General features: G+C 48.5%; 1 protein-coding gene across 3 annotated transcripts in view; it reads left to right on the forward strand.

The window, feature by feature from the left end:
- Positions 1–132: 132 nt before the first annotated feature.
- Positions 133–18308, forward strand: part of ZHX3 (zinc fingers and homeoboxes 3) — a 50941-nt gene continuing 32765 nt past the window's right edge. For 2 of the 3 annotated variants that reach the window (XM_063350431.1, XM_063350432.1), the window contains exon 1: positions 15312–15391. The gene's annotated coding sequence lies outside the window, so the exon portion shown is untranslated. Of the gene's footprint in view, positions 252–15311; positions 15392–18308 lie in introns of those variants that run through there. The other variant, XM_063350433.1, reaches the window with a different exon arrangement.

An 18308-nucleotide genomic window follows, 5' to 3' on the forward strand; every position in this document is an offset into this window, starting at 1 on the left:
ACCTCCCCCGCCCCGTTCCCCGCCCGGCCATGGAGCCCGGCTAATGCCGGTGTGTGTCGCGCCCGCCCGCCCCGCGCTTCCCCCCGCCCCCCCGCGCCGCCGATGCCTGGGCTCGGCGGCGCCCGCCCGGCCGCCCCGCTGCGCCGCCAGCCCCGCTCGCCCCGCGCTCGCCGCCGGGGCCGGGGCCTCCGCCGGACCGCGCCGCGCCGAGCCGAGCCGAGCCGCCACGGCGGCCCGGGGACCTGCCGTGGGTGAGTGTCGAGCGCCCGGCGAGGGGGGGGCTCCCGCGCCCCTCGCCTCCCATCGCCGTCCCGCCCGCACCCGCTCCCCCTGTCCCCCGCGAACAGCCCCCGGGACCGCACACCCCGCGCAGGTGTGGGGGGGGTCGGCGGCGAGGCTATCCCGCGGCCCCCCCTCCCCTTGCCCGGCGCCCACCCGGGGGTCGGGACACGCGTGTTCCCCCCCGCCGCCGCCGCCCCGGTCCGCCCAGCCCTGCCTCGGGGCGGGGAGCCGGCGGGCTGCGCTGCCCTTTGCTGCCATCGTCTCGCCAGCAATTAAAATTAAAATTAAATTAAATTAAAAATCTGCCGGCCCAGCCGCTGCGGGACCCGGCTGTGTGGGGCTGCCCGGGACCCGGCGCCCTCGGAGCCGTCTGTTTGGGTTTTTTTTTCCTTGAATCTGGGTCTTTAGAGGAAAAAAAAGTCATTTTTTTCCATCCCTCGCTGGCCGCTTGCGCTGGGGACCGAGGGGCGGCTGACCCCACTGGTGTCGCAGTTGGGGGGTAGGAGGGTTGGTCACGGGTGGGGGATTTTTGGGGGCTCCTGGTGCGGCAGCGATGCCGGGTTTAATGTGCCTGGCCTTGGGACAACACGGGATGCGGGCAGGCGGCATCACCTTCCTCACACAGGTAGGAAAAGCCACTTGCTGCTAAGGGACGTGCCCGAGGCCGCATGGGAAATCAGTGTCGGAGTTGGGACTGAGCCCCATCTTGCTCCCCCCTTGGTTTCCCCTTGGTCCTTGCCTTGCCTGGCTGGGGACGGTGGCTCAACCTCGCACCCTCGGGGTAAAGTCCTGCCTGGGCAATGCCAGCTCCTCATCGGGTGCCCGGGGTGGCAGCCAGGCATGTGGCCGGGTGCCAGCAGGCTGAGGCTTCTCCGCTGGGCTGGGGGAGCGGGGACCTTTTGGCACAGGGGGTGCGGGTCAAAGGCGGAGAGCGGGTATGAGCCCCTCGGGCACCACGTTCGCTCGGACGTATCTGAGTGCGACTGCACGGCTCGTGCTTGGGACTTTGGACTCCATCCTCCGGTTTGGGGCTTAGTCTGTGCCTGCAAAACTCAACAATAAGGTTTTTCCAAGGGTTCGTCTTCTGTGCTGGTTACAAGATGGGAAATTTTGGGGGAGAGGCAGGTGATGAAGGGAAGGCAGGTGATGGGGGAGAGGTAGGTGATGTAGGTGACGTGTCTTGTTAGGCCAACCGACGTACCTGGAAAAAGAAATAATCATATCCAAGCCCTTCTTGAACTGGGTTTTCCCATTTCTGCTCCCCTTCCCATTTCTGCTTTCCTGTTTCTGCTGTGCCTGGCGGGAGGGTGGCTCCATCTGGGCAGGGAGGGTCTCGCTGCTACTGGTCACCTCCTCTGGCTACAGTCCCCAACCCAGGATCACACAGTCCTGAGGAACCGCTCTCCACGGAGAGGAAGCCAGAAGTTTACTTCATTATCTGGAACACTTTATTCTAAAGTAATTTCTCTTTAAGAGAGGAGGAGGAGGGAAAAAAAAAAACAACTCAGAAGATCAGAAACATTTTATTTACCGTAGAAGAAAACAGCAATTTAATGATAACTTCTACTAACTAGGTTGGGTCCGTGACCTTGATGATTTTACTGCTCGGGATGTGTAGCTGAGAAGAGGGAGCAGACTGTTCCAGTCTGTTTATTGTTTCCTCTTAGTTCATCCCAGTAACTCTCTGCACACGGATGCCCACACAATTTTGGAGCCCTGACCCACCTTCGGGGGTGGGAAGGAGGAGGCTGTTGGATGCGTTTTGCTTCCGTTACACCCTAATCTGCAGCTTGTGTTAATTATATTATAGATGGGTTGGGGTTTAGCATGTTTTTTTTTCTGACGGGGCTCAGCCTCTGCAATTCTTGCTACTGTAGGGAAGCTGTAGTAACTTGAAGCCCCGAAGTCACTCGCAGGAGCACTTCTCTATCAATAACATCCTTGTTGCGAAGCCAGGCAAAACCAGCCCCGTGGGGGCTGCTGGCTTTCATCGGGGGGACGCGGGGACTGATGCAGGTGGTGCTGACAGCCCAGAGAGGGGAAACCTGGAGCAGGTGAGCCGAGCTGGTCACAAGAGCCATCTGGGTTGTCTGTGGGGGAGATTTAAACAGCAACGTGGCTCCGGTTCCCCAGAGTGTGTCCCCTCGCTCCGCGGGAAGGTTTTCCTTCTATTTAGACCCCCTCTTCCTCCCTTCCAAAAATGCGGTGCCCTTGTGTATGCCAGCTTTATCATCTGCCTTGGTTACTATGGTGTTACTACGTAAAAGCAGCTCGTCTCGTAGCTCCTGGAATTATCTACAACTTGGGTTTACAGCCCAACCTGGGCATGCGGGTCTGCGCCCCTCTCTTGCCAAGCCTTTCCCAGTTTGTGCGATGGGACGGGTCCAGAGGCAGCATTGTTGGCAGGGCATGGCCGTGGCTCAATCCCCTGGCATCCCCCTCCTGGTGACCGGGCGCTAGGAGCCCCCTGCTCCATGCAGGGCTGTTCCATAGGTGTGTCGCTTGCTATTTCCAAATGCGGGGCCACATCCTAGGCAGGGATGAGCCCTGGAAGACCCACTTGCGCTCATCCCCCTCCGCAGGCAGGGCATTTGCTCCCCCAAGAAAACTGTTGGGAGTGGAAACAAATAATTGAGGGTCTGTGGAAATCTGTGCAGACAAAAGGCAGAAGACGGGAGCAGACGTCTCCCCCCATGCCACCATGCTGCTCAGCCCCCACGGCTTGTGCAAGGGACCCCCCCGGGTCCCCTTCCCATTTCTGCTCTGCTCGGCTGTGGGTTTTCCCCTCCTGGGTCCCTTGCTCCCCATCTCCTGGTATTATTTTTTTTCCTTTCTGTCTTTTCCACTGGATTTTCATGTAAAAAAAGCTGGAGGGAGGTTCATCCTGTGGACAGGTCCTTGGTTTGCACGCTATTAATGTAAGTTATTGTCGCCCTTGTTCTTGCAGGGAGCGGACATGGCCCCAAAAGAGGGGGATTTGCTTGGGAGAGCAGGAGCCCAGAGCCAGGTCTAGGTTCCCCCTGCCTTGATGGTCCCAAGGATGATTTGCCCCGCATAGACTCAGAGTCACCCCCCGAGGTGCTGCACTCTTTGCATTAACCAAATGGGAGCCCAGGATGATCATGTTTGTAACTCAGGCACCTGTTCTAGGTAGGATGAGTCTAGTCCTGCTACAGAGCCTAATTTGGAGAAGCTCCCGCTTGCTGGCTCTTTGTTCCAGGTTCTTGGGGTGAAGGTGTGCAGCATCTCTTTCTCGTAGCTGTGATGGCTTTTCTGCTTTGTTGAGTAGGAGAGGGGCGATGTTTCTAATTAAAAAGAAGAAAAAAAAAAAAAGACTTGTGCTTCTCCCCTTCTTTGTTTGTTTGTTTTTTCTCTTTTTTTTTTTCTGGGCAAATGTTCTAAATAACAATGCTTAAAATGCAAGTGGAGCGGGTTTGCGAGAAGTCACTGGAGAAGCCCTGGTCGACTGAGGGCTGTGGTGGAGTCAGAGGAGCTGGTGATGACACATGGCACAAGGGCAGAGCCGGAGTGGTTGGGTTGTCACCAGATGCAGTCACAGCCATTGCAGAGGATGTTCTCATGCATTTCAAAGACTTCGTGGTTTCTCTTTCCTCTCCCCTTTCAGTGGGACACTGTGTGTGGGTGCCTGCTCCTTTTTCTACATGCACAAAAAGGGGATATTTAACTGAACTCCCTTTGTATCTACGCGCTCAACAGTCCTTATTCCTACTTCTTTCTTTTTTAAGAAATAGAAAAAATGGAGAATGAGCCTGCTAAACTGTGCGTTCAATTGCAGTGATGGCTTTTTTAACGTTCCTCCCACTGAAGGCGAGCGCTGCCCTCACGGCTCCAGCCAGGCCCCCCATGTGTTTTAGCACTTGCTTGGGAAAGAAAAAAAAAAAAAAAAAATAGCATGGCGTTAAGGTTGCAAAAGTTTCCATTATAGCTCCACCCAAACGCTCCTGCCCAGTAACGCTCAGAAAATTCAGCCTGGGTGACGGGGCTTCCCTGCCTGCTGTGCTGCTCAGGGGGAAGGAGAAGAGATTTTTTGGGTTTTTTTCCTTTAAGATGGAGATGCTTGAGAGGGCCACGTCAGGAATAGGGTGGGGAATGAGCCCTGGCATTTGGCCGCAGCATGTCCTTAATAAAGGGCCTGGGTGGGACAGGTTTAAATAGCCAGCACTTAAAAATTCACTGAAGCAAGAGGCAGAGGAATCAGTTGAAAGGGGCTGCCAGTGAGGAGGCTCTCTGCTATGTGTGTCGGTATCTTTTAACTCTTCCTCTCCAGAATAGGTGTCTTGATGTTGTTCCCAGGCTGACTTTTTTGTCCTAATGGTGGAAAGGGGATCAGTTTGCTCCTGTGAGAAGGATAAGAAGGGAGCTCATTGCTCCTGGAGCCCGACTTAGCGTGTGGGATGCTCACGCATGCTCTGCTCTCATGTGTCGATAAATAAAGAGGTTTTCATGGAACTTATAAAAACTTCTCTTTTGGAAATAGGTCAAGCAAATATTTATTTCCCTAAGGTGTCATGCCAGTGTTGCACAAATACTTGAATGGGTAGCCATTTTATTTTTCCCTGCTTTGTTTCTCTTTAAGCATATTCAGTGCTTTTTTCCAGTGGTGTAGAGGCACACATTAATAAGTGTATGTAATCAGTCCTGTCGGGCTCTCTTTCCATCTGGAAATCTGTGCATCTCCTATTTACTCATGCTCTACGACTGTAGTGCTGTAGATCAGAAGCCGTAACACTTTTTTCTTTATATCTAGGTGTTTATCAGAAAGCTGGGAGGACATTTTTTGTTGTCCAGAGGAGTTCAGGTCAGCAGGGGGGTCAACTGCCTAAATCAATTTAAAAACAAAACTCCCAGAATACAGCAAATCTTAATAAAATGGCCGTACTGGTGGTTCACTTTCCCATCCTGCAGCCCCAACTGTGGTGTTGCTGGTGTCCCCCTGGAAAGTAAGTCCAAAGGTTGGGTTGTCCCACAGATGGAGAGTGTGGTAACTGCCAAAAGCTTGTGCCCTGCTGTCTGATGGAGCTCGTTCCGTCTTCCCCAAATTATCGGGAATCGGTCAGTATGTTTGTCTCCAAAGAAGGACTGAAACTTCTTGTCTACTCTTAAAATGGTAAAAATAAAGAGTTTTGCTTAAAAGGACCAAAATTAGGCCTGAGGTCTTGGATACTCAATCCTGTAGCCCTTCATCTCCAGATCTTAGAGTAGGAGTAGCAAGAGTCTTTGTTGTAGCACACTGGAGTACTTGGAGTATACTTAGTGTAAGAAGATATTCAAGACTAGGTTGTATTGGATGCTTTTTGATGTGTAGCATATTTAATGAACTGAGGTCTTGGGTCTCTGCGTTAAGGATCCAACCATATTGCTGGCTCCTCATGCCTGTGCAGAGAGCAGGTTTCAATGGCTGGAGACATTCCTGGTGGCTCCAGGCCCTGCCTTGGGGCACAAGGACCATTTCAGCCTCCGACGCTAGCCGGTGTGCTGGGCTTTCTCTTGCAGCCTGTGTCGTGCCTTCTGGCTCTGGTCAACCTTGAGGTGGTCACCTGTAAACCAGCACGTCAAGCGTGGTGCTCGGAGACCTTGATGGTTGGGTGTAACACCAATGGCGCTTCTTGACATGTGGTTTTTCACAGCCCTGGCAAGATGTGTGTGTTTACTCTTTGCATTAAGGTTCATTGGCTCTTTCGTGTGTTCCTAGTTGTAGGATGGTCATTAGAGACAAGTCATCCTGAAGAACGTGCAGGAGGTTGTGCGAACCTGTTGTGTTGGCGCTTTGGTTTGTTAAGCGGGATGTAAAAGCAGACTCCTCCTCCTGAAATGTATCCTGCTCGCTCTTTCTTTGCTAGGAATCGTTTCTGTGTCAGAAAATATTTAAGACAAGCGGAGTGTCTCTGTTTTATAGAGGCAGAACTAATTTAAAACCAAAAATCTGGACACAAACCCCCTCAGCTGTGCTAGCAGAGGGGAAGCAGACTTGTGGTCTGGACTCGGAGCGGGCAGATGAATGTGAATATTTCATTAAGACCATAATCCACCTGCTAGGCCCCGCTCCTCCGGCCTTGCGTGTACTGTGAAGTGCAGCAGATGTTTTAAATAGCAGCCTGCGTTCTCCGCTCCGGTGTCTGGCATTTCCATGTTACTTTACAGGCAGGAAAGACGGAGACCGAGGGTGATGCAGCAACCACTTGCAGGTTTGGAGGCCCTTTGCTTTTAGCCTTTTTTCCCTTCCATCGCTGAAGTCCGTCTCAGTGCTGTGGTGGTGTCCACCTCACCCAGCTGAGCCGTGTTTGCTCTGCCATGTGCCGGCACCGTTTCTGGAGGCTGGAAATTTGGCCCTGGCAATCACGGTAGTGCTTAGTGCCCTAGAAATGAAGGTGCCTCGGAGGAGGCATCTTTGGAGCCAGCTCACTGGAGGTTAATTGTGCAAAAACCCTCTCCGGTGAGTAGTCATTGCCATGTCCACCCAGACCTAGCCCTTTCCCGAGCTTCTCTGTGCTCTCCTGATTTTGCTGGTGTCTCCTCTTCTCGCATGTCTGGATCACAGCAAGCCCCCCGGTCCCCCTCTGCCTTAATTTAGGGCCAGCCCTTAGGAGGTGGCAGAATAGGCCTCGCCATGAGCCCCCCTGGTGCCCTGCCAGGCCCAGCTGCCAGGCCGCGCCGCTGCTTCATCATGGCTGTGACTTAGAGGTGATTTTTTTTCAATCTTATTTTCTGCTCCGGGGAAACCTGCACGTCTTTCCAGGGCGCTGTTGATTCCCTTCGGCATTGAGGGATATTTGCTGTTCTTGCCACCTTTGTCACCTTCTGGGGAGGCCCTGGAGCAGCTTGTGGGCACCCAGCAGTGGCTGGGGAGCAGGAGACTGGGTGATTTAAAGCAATTTCTGAGCTTTCACACTCCTACTTTGATCTTCTCTGGCACCTAGGATAGGTTTGGGGTTTGTTTGTTTGTTTGTTTGTTTTATTTTATTGTAGTTCTCAACAGGCTGGTTGGAGCTGAGAGGGTGGGGGTGAGAAGGAGCCCTTGCTTTCAGGGGTAACCCCCCCAGTAAGCAGCACTGGAAGGCAAACATGAAGCCCCTTCTGTGCTCCAAGCCCTGCTGTTGACAATACTGGTGAACTGACACGTGTCCTTGCCCAGGTTAAATGAGGTGGTAAATAGTATTTGAGATTCATGTAGCAAAATCAGGGATCTCTCTGCCGGGTACCTTCAGAAGAGGGTCTCCACCAGGGACCTGTGCTTAGCTGGTAGACCTGGTAGCTGGAGAATCCGGTCCTTGCTGGTGGGTGTTGTCGACACATGTTGCTCTGTCCCTCTCACTCTTCTGGGGTGAGGACAAAGCCACCCCAGTCCGTCAGAGGTGCTGACGGGGCAGGGGCCATCATCGGACATGTCTGCCATCGCTACCTCTGCTCCTCACTCATGCAAAGCCCTGTTCCTACCTCAGCAGGGGCGTTCTGGCATGGCTGGAGTCCCGGCCTTGGAAATGGGGGCTTATTTCCCACATGCGGGGAGGTTTTCCTTCTTAATTACAAGCATTGGCCAAGTGGAAAAGGGTACAGGTGGTGTGAGGCAGCGGAGAATGCTGTGAACAGCAGAGATATTGATGAGCACGGGAGGGCTTGCTTTGCCTTCCCAAAGTGTCTGCTCCGGAGATGTCATTGATGTTCTGCCCCTCGACGTTTGGAAATGCTGCCTTGTGCATCTTTGCTGCTGGGGTTGAGTTTGTGAGGTCCTTGTAGGCATGGGACTCGGAAGAAAATTAAAAAAAAAATTGTTGAATTTAAAATGTCATTGATTTCTCTTTTTTTTTTTTTTTTGGTATTTTCTTCTAATTTAATCAATTCCCTACTGTGCTGTAAATTCCAAATGTGAATGGGAAATAATCCCACCAGTACAATAATTAGCATGTAACCAGCAGATGAAGAAAACCCAAGCTGCTGAGCTGATTGGTGAATGCCGACTATTTTCTGAATTAATTTCAATAATCACATCTCCCATTAAAAAGAAGACGGGGCGGGGAGGAAGTCTTAAATTTTCCTCAAGCTCAATGTAGTGAAAAATGGTATGTGCTGTATAGCTGTTCTCCATGTGGTTATAAAAAACAGAGGAGGGAGGTTCTTGGAACTGAATTGCAGATACAAAGTATTGCTAATTTTGCAACCCAGTAGCTCAATTTCAGTTGCTTTTTTTTTGGGGGGGGGGAATAGAAATTTTAAGTCCAATATCCATAATTTTATGTAGGTGTGTGACAGTAAATAGCCTACTGGAAGAAGAAAACATTCCCTTGCTGTGGCGCTTTGCTGTGGGATGCAAAAATAAGTCCACTGGAGACCATTAATAGTGAAATCTGTTTCCATGTTTACGGTGCACCCGAAAATTTTGTGGTCGTGCTTCGAAGCAACAGCTGGAAATCAGCAATTGGGAAGGGGTGGTTTCAGAGCATCCAGGAGCTGGGCACCCTCTTACCACATGGACCCGCGGCTGTTTTCTGTCCTGCCTTCCTCTGCTGCTTGTTTTGGCCAGTTCTGCCCCAAAGGTGGGTGGAGAAATCCTCTCTCTGCCTTGATACCTCCATGGTGTCATGTCCAGGCAGCCCCAGGAAAGGTCACCTCTGCAGAGCTGTACCTGGCAGCTGGTGTAATTACACACCTGAATTCACATTCAGTATTATAAGAGATGATTTTCTCTCCTAATGATGTTTTTCCCCTCCTAGAGCGTCCGCTGGCCATGGCCACCTCACCCTCAGGACTTATTTTCCAACAGCAAAACACAGGCAGTGCTGCTATCAGGTGTTGAACCAGAGCACCACTTTAGAGAGGCTTTTTAATTCCAGTTTAAACTTAATTTTAGCAACACTTGCTAAGTTGTGATATAGCTTAGTACTTGTAGGCCTAAAAATATTTTATTTAGAAATGCTGGGGATGGTCTGCTGAAACCCTGGCCCTACAAGTGTTGCATACAAGCCTACCACACCACGCTGCACAGGTGAGAAATTCCCGTGCGTTTGATGGAGTAACCTTTTTATTAAGGTGTTTGCAGGATTAGGGCAATTGGAGGTGCCTGTGATGTGAAATGCTCGCTCTGGCATAATGCTGGTGATCTGGTGTGCCCCCCCCCCCGCCAGTTTTCGGTGTAGGGAACAAGAGCTGCCCAGAGCCACCCCGTGGTGTGACAGTCCCGAGGGAAACCAGGTCCCAGTGAGCATCTCTGATACGTGGCTTTCAGGTCCTCTCCCTCCCAAAGGCTCAGGACACGGTGATGTTGTCAGATGTTATTTTAAAAAAAAAAAAAAAAAAAAAAAGTCAGGCCAATCCAAGTGCTTTGAAACAGTATTTATTATTTTATAAACTCAAGCCCGGCACTCTGTGGGAAGGTATGCAAGCGGATCACTACGGTTCTTTGCATATTTTCCTAATGTTAGAGACGGTCTCAAAGAAGTATCACATTGTTTCATTTCCCCTCCACACTTAATGTTTTTCTAAAAATAAAAGCTAATGTCAACAATCCTACAATAACGAATGAGTGAATGTGCACGTCCTGCACCCAATTAATTTTTTTTATTATAATTTTTTTTGGTGAAAAGCAAGATTTAGCTGGTAATCACATTATAAGCTATGGATAAAAACGTATCTTTTAAACCATCTCACTGGTGGCTTTTTCTTTTTGCCTTTTTAAAATGCCATTAGTCAAGTTAGAGGCTGAAAATATTCTAGCTAAGCAGAGACCAAGAAAAGTCACTTGAGGTGAGTAAACAAGTTGGCTTTTTTTTTTATGAAAGCCAAAAAACCGGCCTGCTGCCACTCCGTGTGTTAAAGGTACCTTAAATACAGAGTCTCCTTCAGTGCTGACAGGCGTCCCAAACACCTTTTATAACAAACCTCTAATTATAGCTTAGTGACTCCATAGGTTCTCCGGGTCAACTTGGGAATATTCGACCGAAAACCAGGGAGAGTATTTGTATTTTCTGCAACTGATGGGTGAACCAGATTTAGAGCTGGACCTAGTGAGTGTGGTGCATAGTGATGTATTTATAGAGTATTACAGAGTTTTGCTTGCTGCTGCATGATACAATTTTGGGGTTAAACTCTGTATTTTGGGAAATACTTCCCGAATGCATTGGTGTGGATTCCCGAATCCAGACCCCAAATGAGCTGGTTGGAAAAGGGTTCGGCTGGTGGCCAGCTCCTGCAGCCCATCACTACCACCTGAGCTCTGACACTTGGCTTAAAGCCTAGCACTCAGATCCAGGGACTTCAGTGAAAATGTCGGCTTTTTAAAGAAAAAAGACCTCCAGAGCTTTGCAGTTATGGAGAAAACCTGGAAAACTGGAATTCTCAGGCAGAGGCTGGTAGGGAGATGCCCTCCTCTCACCACCCTGCATTAGCCTGGTTATTTCCCAGTATCTCAGACTAGGAGCCAGTGCTGTGGCGTTCGGGGCTTGACTTATGGTTTTAGAAGTTGGCATGGCTGATCCTGGCAAGTTGATTCTTTTCTCCTCCATTTATTTATTTCTTCCCCCTGCACCCCCCCTCCCCTCATTTTAATACCGTCTCCTGGGAGATTCCAGCTGAAATCTATTCATTGCTGAGGTGTCTCTCTTCCCTTGCGCTGTGGATGCTGAGTTGGGTTTGCCTGTGGTTTGTTTCTGGCACGGAAGGGAAGAGCAGTAGGACAGCAGAGCTGTGCTTGCCGTTGGGGGTGTGTGTACATCCCTGTGAAGACACCCTATAGGTATCTTCGTTTGTTGTGTTGTGGGCTCAGCCCCTCTTCCACAGAAACAGCAAAGCTCTCCGTCCATGCCATTGTGGCTTGTCCTCCGCCATCAGGACCTCCATCTCCTGGGCTTTGATGGACCTGCCTTGCCATGCTACTGGATGCGGGGTTGTATTTCCACTTATATTTCCCTTGCAAACTCAAATTAGAGGTTTGTGAGATGGCTGATCTGATGTGATGGTTAGGGATAACAGCGGACGGCTTTCTGCTGGTGCAGAAGCTCTTGGGGAGGTCTGGCACGTGCTCAGGGATAGGGAGAGACTGCAGGGGCAAGGGTGGGGAGATGTGGGGGGTGAGGGAAGGCAGAGCAAGACCTTCTGCTTTTTTTTGGTGGGGTTAAGTGGCTAGATCATGGACACATACCCTGTCCAGGCAGCCAAAGTGTCCCTGTTCAGCTGAGCTCTAAAGTCTGTGCTTCCAGCCATGTGGGACCTCCGTGGCTCTGCCGGTCTGTAGTTGAGCACTGGCTGAAGAGCGATGTGGCAGAGTGTTTGTTCTGATGGCGCTTCTAGGGCTGAAGTTCACAGCGTGATTGTCCCCCCAAAATATTCGGAAGTTGCCAGTGAGACTGCAAAATCCTGAAGCTGGATCAAATTTGATCGCTGGATCATATTTGATCTCTGGATCAAATCAAGTGATAATCCGTCAAAGGTTCCCTCTGCTTGGTCTTCAGTCCTTGAAAATCTGGATCACGTTTGCACTCCTGCTTGAGAGTTGTTCTCCAGAATCGTGTCTAGACATCTATTTTATTTTTTCCCTTTTTCCCCCCGAATGAAATCTGAGGTTCTCACAACCCCAAGAGCTGAAACTTCTCCTAGCTGACGCTCCCAGCAGGAGCATCTTTTCTTTCTCCAAATATTTTGAAGCTCGTGATAAAATTGTGAGGCTTCGGCAGTGCCACTTTGGGTGCTATTTGTCTGCCAAACCCTGCTGAATACGTCTTTTATCGCAGATTTGTAACAGTAGCTGTTGGAGGGGGAGCTTCACAGGAGAAGTGCTTTCAGAAGAATGCTTTTATAAAGGAACACTGTCCTGCAAAAAAAAAAAAAAGTGCCTTGCAGGGGGGAAAAAAAACCCCAAGCCCAACATTTTTCTTGTGTTCATGTTGTAAAATTTGCTCATTAAGTTGGGTGAATAAGGTTTTGCTTCCATTTCTAGACAATTTTGTTTGTCCTCTTTGTACAAACGAGCACTGTTGTGCTCCAGCCATTTATTTGGGGGGGGGGGGGGGGAGAGAAGAAAGAAAAAAAAAAAAAAAAGAAGTTTAGATTCTGACTAAGAAATGCCGAAATCCTTGGTTTGTGTAACTCTGCCCAGGCTGAGCCCCAGCCAGGTCCCTGCAGGAGCTGGGATCAGGACATGACGGGCAGTTTGCTCAGATGGGGCTCGTTTGTAGTGAGAAGAGCAAAGATGGGTCCGTTCATCTGTTCCACCTCAAGCAGAAGGAGAGTTTAGGGAGAGGACGTGACGGCAGGGTTTCTGAGCAGCAAATGTAGTAGTAAGGGAGGATGTATAGCCTCTGGGAGGGGGCTGTGGGGTGCTTGGCTCTTGTGTCTGCTGCGGGTCCCGCTGACCTTCCCTTTGTGTCCACTGCTGCGTTGAGCTGTTGCTGGTCTCAGCAAGAGCTGGGTATTTCTCAATGGCAGAAACATAAAGCTTGTCCTCCCGTGCATTTGCCTCACAATTAAAAATGCTTTTCCTTTAAAAAAAATGATTTTTCACAGGGAAAACCTGCTTTAAAATTACTCTGCCGTCTGAAAGCATTTTGGCTGCTGCGTTACAGCCGACACCTAAGGACGCTCTTGCTGAGCGTCTCCCCCTGAGGAGGGGGAGCACGGCACTTTGCTCCATTTTCAGTTTTGGTTTGGATTGTCATACACTGTTCTTAAGTAGACATTTACTCTCTTTCCCATCTCTTTGGCACTGAAGCAAGAGAATAAAACATTAAAAGAGGAATGTGATTATAATCCCGTAAAAATTGACAGAGGAATTTGGCAGCAGTTGCAGCCTGTGAATGTAATACATAATATTTTATTCATTTTTTAAAATTATTAGATTTCAAGCTGACAGTTTAAATGACAAATCACCTTAAAAAAGATATTGTGGACAGTGTAAAAACTGCCAGTGTGGTTTTTCTTTGCTAACTGTGGTGTTTGCAAGGTCTGTGCACCAAAAAAAATAAAATAGGATCCCTTGGCTTTAGCCAAAGAGTGAAGCTGAGAGTGATCAGGTCCCTCGTATTAATAATTTGTATTATAATGGTATCGTTGCTGCTGTCTTGCAGGTTTTTTTTTTTTAATACCTGAGTTAATGGCAGTGCTGCCTGTTATCAGCACTGACCTTTCTTGGTCAAGGGGACTTTTTTTTTTTTGAAAAAACTTAGTTTTGCTTTTGTTGTCCCCTTGCTCCCATGAACTGTGAACGGGAGCAGTAATTGCAGCTGGAAGAGGCTGGAGATAAGGGCAGAGGAAGTGCTCAGAGATGTTATTGAACATATTGACTGTTTAGGTACATTATTCAGCATGGAAAGCAGGTCCCAGGGGACTGACAGAGTTCCCCATCCCAGAATATCCCAGCTCGCAGCAGGAGCTGGAGATAACCATGCAGAACCCTCCAGGCAGTGCAGGAGCTGCAGCTTCCCACGTCCTGCGGGATGCTCTAGGCTTGAGATTTTTGGACGAAAGGGAAACCGGTGCTCTTCTGTTTCATCCAAACTGGATAATCATGCAGATGATCAGAGCCTCATTAGGCCTTGTATAAAACATGTAACAACGTGATGATTTCTGCTTTCAAATAATAGGCAGTAGAATTTAGATATTTTTGTCCCTCCGAGCATCCTTGTGGGCAGTGAAATGAAAATGAGAGGAGTGGGAGTCTGCTCTGTTGTTTCCTTTTCTTGGAGCGAGAAGCTGACTATCGTTTGTCGAGCTTTAATGCTTGATGCTGCGTATACCTCTTTTTTTAAAATCCAACCTGAATAGGATTTAAAATTTTTAAAACTCTGCAATAGGAATTTTTAGCTTAACAAGAATATTCCATAATTCCTTCTCTTTGCGATGGAAAAAATGACTAAGGTAGGCATGAATTGGACCATGGCTCTATCTGCTTGTAAATTCTTGGAGATTGGGCATAAAACTCATTTCTCCTTAGCTGAAAATAAACATCCTGGAGTAGATAAAGTGCGTAGTGCAGAAGGCTGGGGGTTCAAACCACTGATCTGAACAAACCTGAGTTGTTTGGCTCTAGATTAGAGAAGAGTGAGGGAGGAAATCTATCTTCAGGTGCCTAAAAGGGAAGGTGATTTTTTGCTTTCTGCATTCACAGGGGATAGGGCAAGAGGTCACGGTCCTAAAATTGGAGAGAAGAATGTTCAGATTAAATACTGGGCAAATACTTTCCCTGAAAGTAACAACTGGATTTGATGGTCTGAAGAGCTTTTGGAGCATCAGTTGCTGGAAGGTGAAAATGGCTTGGAAATATCTTTCTAATATTTCTTGATGGTCATTCTTGCACGATGAAGGTGCAGTTTATTTTACTGCGTCGAGTTGTCTCGATGCTTTCCTGTGCTCCCTTCCTACAGCGCTGGCATGGAGCAGTGAGGCTAGAAAGGGTTGTTTTCAGTCTAAAATAAGCAAGAGATGACAAATAGTGTTCTGGGGCTTAAATTTTCATGCATTTAAAAAGATTGAAGTGACTAAAGATAATATAGGTTTGCATGCCTCTCTACAAAAGTGGATGTTGGCTATAAATATTTCATGCTCTTTCGTTCTAAAATTGAATGTTATGGACGTTAAATTGTATGACTTGCCTCTCTCAATGATACAGCCTTTGCGGGACACTGGTTCCCTGGAGTTGGAAGAGACAGAGATGGGCCGTGAGTGATGTTGCCTTTAGTATAGCTATTGCTCTTTAAAGAAGTATCAGTAAAGACAAGTTCCCAACTCTGTGTATATACTGGAGAAATAGAAACAGCCACCTTACAGATCCTAAATGGTAACTTGTCAGTCCTTTAATTGTACCTTGGGAATGGGAACCTGTTTAAAACAGCGTCCCACATGCAGCAGAGCCTGATGGTCTCTGCTGGGCTGTCTCAGGAGGTCCCACGTGGCTGAGATGTGTTTCCTCCACACGCGTCCTTTGCAGGTCAGGACCGTGTTCTGCGGCATCCTCTGCACGCTCTTTCCTCCAAGAGTCTTATCAAAGATGCCAGTCTGACAGCAATTCCCTTCTTTTTCTGTAGGGAACAACTGTTTTGTAGTCGAGAGCAGGGAGCAGACCTGTGCTGTCGATTCACAAACAAGGTGCAAAATCTCAGGCCAGGTAAGAGAGTTACTTCTTCCTTGGCTGCAACTGTGCATCGCTGCACATCACGTTTTTGTTAGATCCACACAAATTAACTCTGGTCTCATGGTATAAATGAGCTTTTTGCTCCTTGCTAGATACAGCACCATTTTTAATCAACGTCAGGACCATCCATGAGAGCTGCTAAATTACAACTGTTGTAGACTGCGCTGCGATGCTCACTGAAGGGAACCAAAAGATGTGTTTTGTTGTGTGTGTTGGGATGCAGAGCAGCACGGTGAGGAAACCTTGGCTTTTGGGACAGAAGGTCCCATGGACCACAGGGAGGTCCATGTGGGCACCACAGGAAGGTGCTCATCTCTGCCAAAGACCTGAGAACAGCAAAAAAAGGTGAAGCATCCTCCAGAGCATCCCCGTTGGGGACCGGCGGGCAGGGGAATTGTTTTTGTCTTTTTCCGTATCATTTTGCTCTTCCTCAACCTGACCTCTGGCAGGGCAGAGTGCCGAGAGCCGGACCTGGGGCTGCTTTGTCTCCCTCTGCGAGTATCAGGTTGAACTGGCTTTGCTCTGCAAGGAGGCTTTGTTCTGGGATAGGTTTGTTCCCTTTCCAGCCGCATAAAAAAAAAAAGAAAAACAAACCCAAAAGAGAGCAAGAAGAGAGCTAACAGCTGTTAAAAAATAAATAAATCTGAGATGGGGTTGCCAGGTGAAAGGAAAACAGAATAAACTCTATTCTTGTGGCTTTGCAGTGGTTTTGACTTTTAAATGTACAGACCCTCAGTGGGTCCCTGCACAGGGATGCTGCTGGGAGGCTGGTGTTCCTCCCTGTTCACGAACCCACTGTCCCAGCTGGTTCAGGCATTACGGTTTTAAACCCCCAGGTATATGAGGATAACTTTATTCTGTCTCGAGTGTAATATTTGGGGAAAATATTCTCCATTCTTGAGCTGTTTGCGGGTTTTGAGCCGCTCAGACAAGCCTGAGGAAGCCATAAAGCTTGGAAAGGATGGCGGTGGTCTGGTAATGATGGTCAGTGGCTCTGTCAGACAGTGGAAATCTCGGAGACAGAAGGGCCCAAGTGTATCGTGGCAATCAGATGCTGGGATTTTAATATCTGAAAGAAGTTAGGGGAAAAAAAGCATGCGTTGGTCGTCCTTGCTGCTGTTCCAGTTTCAGTGATAAGCAGCTGAAGTGGTTGCATGTGCTGCTTAGAGGAAACCCCAACCCCTGCCCCAGCTCTCTCCTATATTATTTTCCTTGAAGCAGCAATTTCAGGCAATTCAAGGAGGAGCTGCCAGGGTAATAGTGGCTCATGGTGCCAAATTTGCAGGGTTTCTGCTCCATATTTCAGAACAAGGTTTTGGGAAACTCAGATTTTTCTCTGCCTCCAGCTTAGGTTTCTTTTTAAACCTTTAATTTCAGGAAGCACAAAGCCGCTCAGACTGCTGTGATCAAGGTCACTCTTCTTAATTTAGGTACTTCAAGGATCACAAAATCTTGTTTGTTAAAATCTTAGACATATGTTGAATCCCTAAGGGAGCGTGTGAATAATATTAAACCTACTGTAGCAGAGCGAGCTCGTATAATAAAGGGAGAGGAGCAATAGTGTTATCGAAGGAGGAATGGCAGATAAGCAGCCGGGGCTGGACTGTTATCGCTTGGTTTGGGAGACGATAGTGTTGTGCAAGTCGTTACAGGGCATTTACACAAATTGCTGGAATAAAAACCCACTCCATCAGCAGTCTAATATTTGTTTCTTATTATATGTTAAACTTTTTCTGGCATAGAAAAGGTTATCACCTGTTATGTCAAGGTCCTGGCATTCAACACTGGGATCTTTCCAAGTGTGTTGAAACTCAATTGGTTCAGAATAAGCCTTCCCTTCAGTTTTAGGGGAGGAAAAAAGAAAAGCAAGGAAAAAAGAAAAAGCTGTGGCATCTAGCAGGCATTTAAAGCATTTATTCTTGTTCTGTGAACTGTTGTGATTTGCCAGACTTGCGGCTGATTTTTCTCCCAGTTTTGTGCTCGCTTTGCCTTTTCTGTGAATTAAATTGGGAGGATAATACACAGCAAATAACATATAGCAAATAACATACAGCAGACAGCACCCGCAGGTCTGGGGGAAGCTTTATCCAAGTGTGGCTCTGCAGCAGGGAGCTTCGAGAGACCCGAGTGCTTAGTGAGGGAAAACCTTTATGTGTCCTTCGACACTTGTTCCAATTCCTTTGCTGTTTTCTTTCTTTTCTTTTCTTTTCTTTTTTAACTCCTGCTGGGGTTCGGTCTGTGCGGTTACAGCCAGAGTGGATGCTTCTTGTCTGCAGGATTTTGGCTGGGGTCGGGAAGCGCCTTCCCAAGTTGTAATGCATCTGTGCTAGTTATTTGGTGATATCTCTCCATGCCGCTTATTTACTTATTTATTTTAATCAAAGAAACTCCCTGGTTGTGGGCAAAGGGTAATAGTCAGCAGGATCCAACCCGAGAAGCGGGGTTTTGGCAGGGGACTTGAGCCTGAGCACAGGCGCTGGCTGAAGCACAGAGACGCTTGGGACATGTTGCTGGGGGAGGAGAACCTGTCACTGGCCGCACTCCGGCAGCACCCACTAATGAGCCTGAATTTTCCTCTACTCAGGAATCACAACATAATTTTCCTATTTTTATTTTTTTTTTCATCCTTGTTACGAGCTCTAGCTCACCTTTTTCCAGGGTGACTCTTTGTTTTTCAGTACGCTGTTTTCTCCCCTGGTCTGAACTTAATCCCAGAAATCCACTTGGCTGGTTATCCCTTTAGACAGTTAAGTTTAGAAATTATGAAATACATCGGGCTGGCTCTGCTGCTTCTCCGAGGGTGAGGGAACGAGGACTGGACGGCAGCAGAGGAAAATGGAGGGGAGAGAGGAAGCCCATAGCTCCAAGCAGAGCTGCAGGTTATATATAG

This window comes from Chroicocephalus ridibundus, chromosome 12, assembly GCF_963924245.1.
Source record: "Chroicocephalus ridibundus chromosome 12, bChrRid1.1, whole genome shotgun sequence".
NCBI classification, from domain to species: domain Eukaryota; kingdom Metazoa; phylum Chordata; class Aves; order Charadriiformes; family Laridae; genus Chroicocephalus; species Chroicocephalus ridibundus.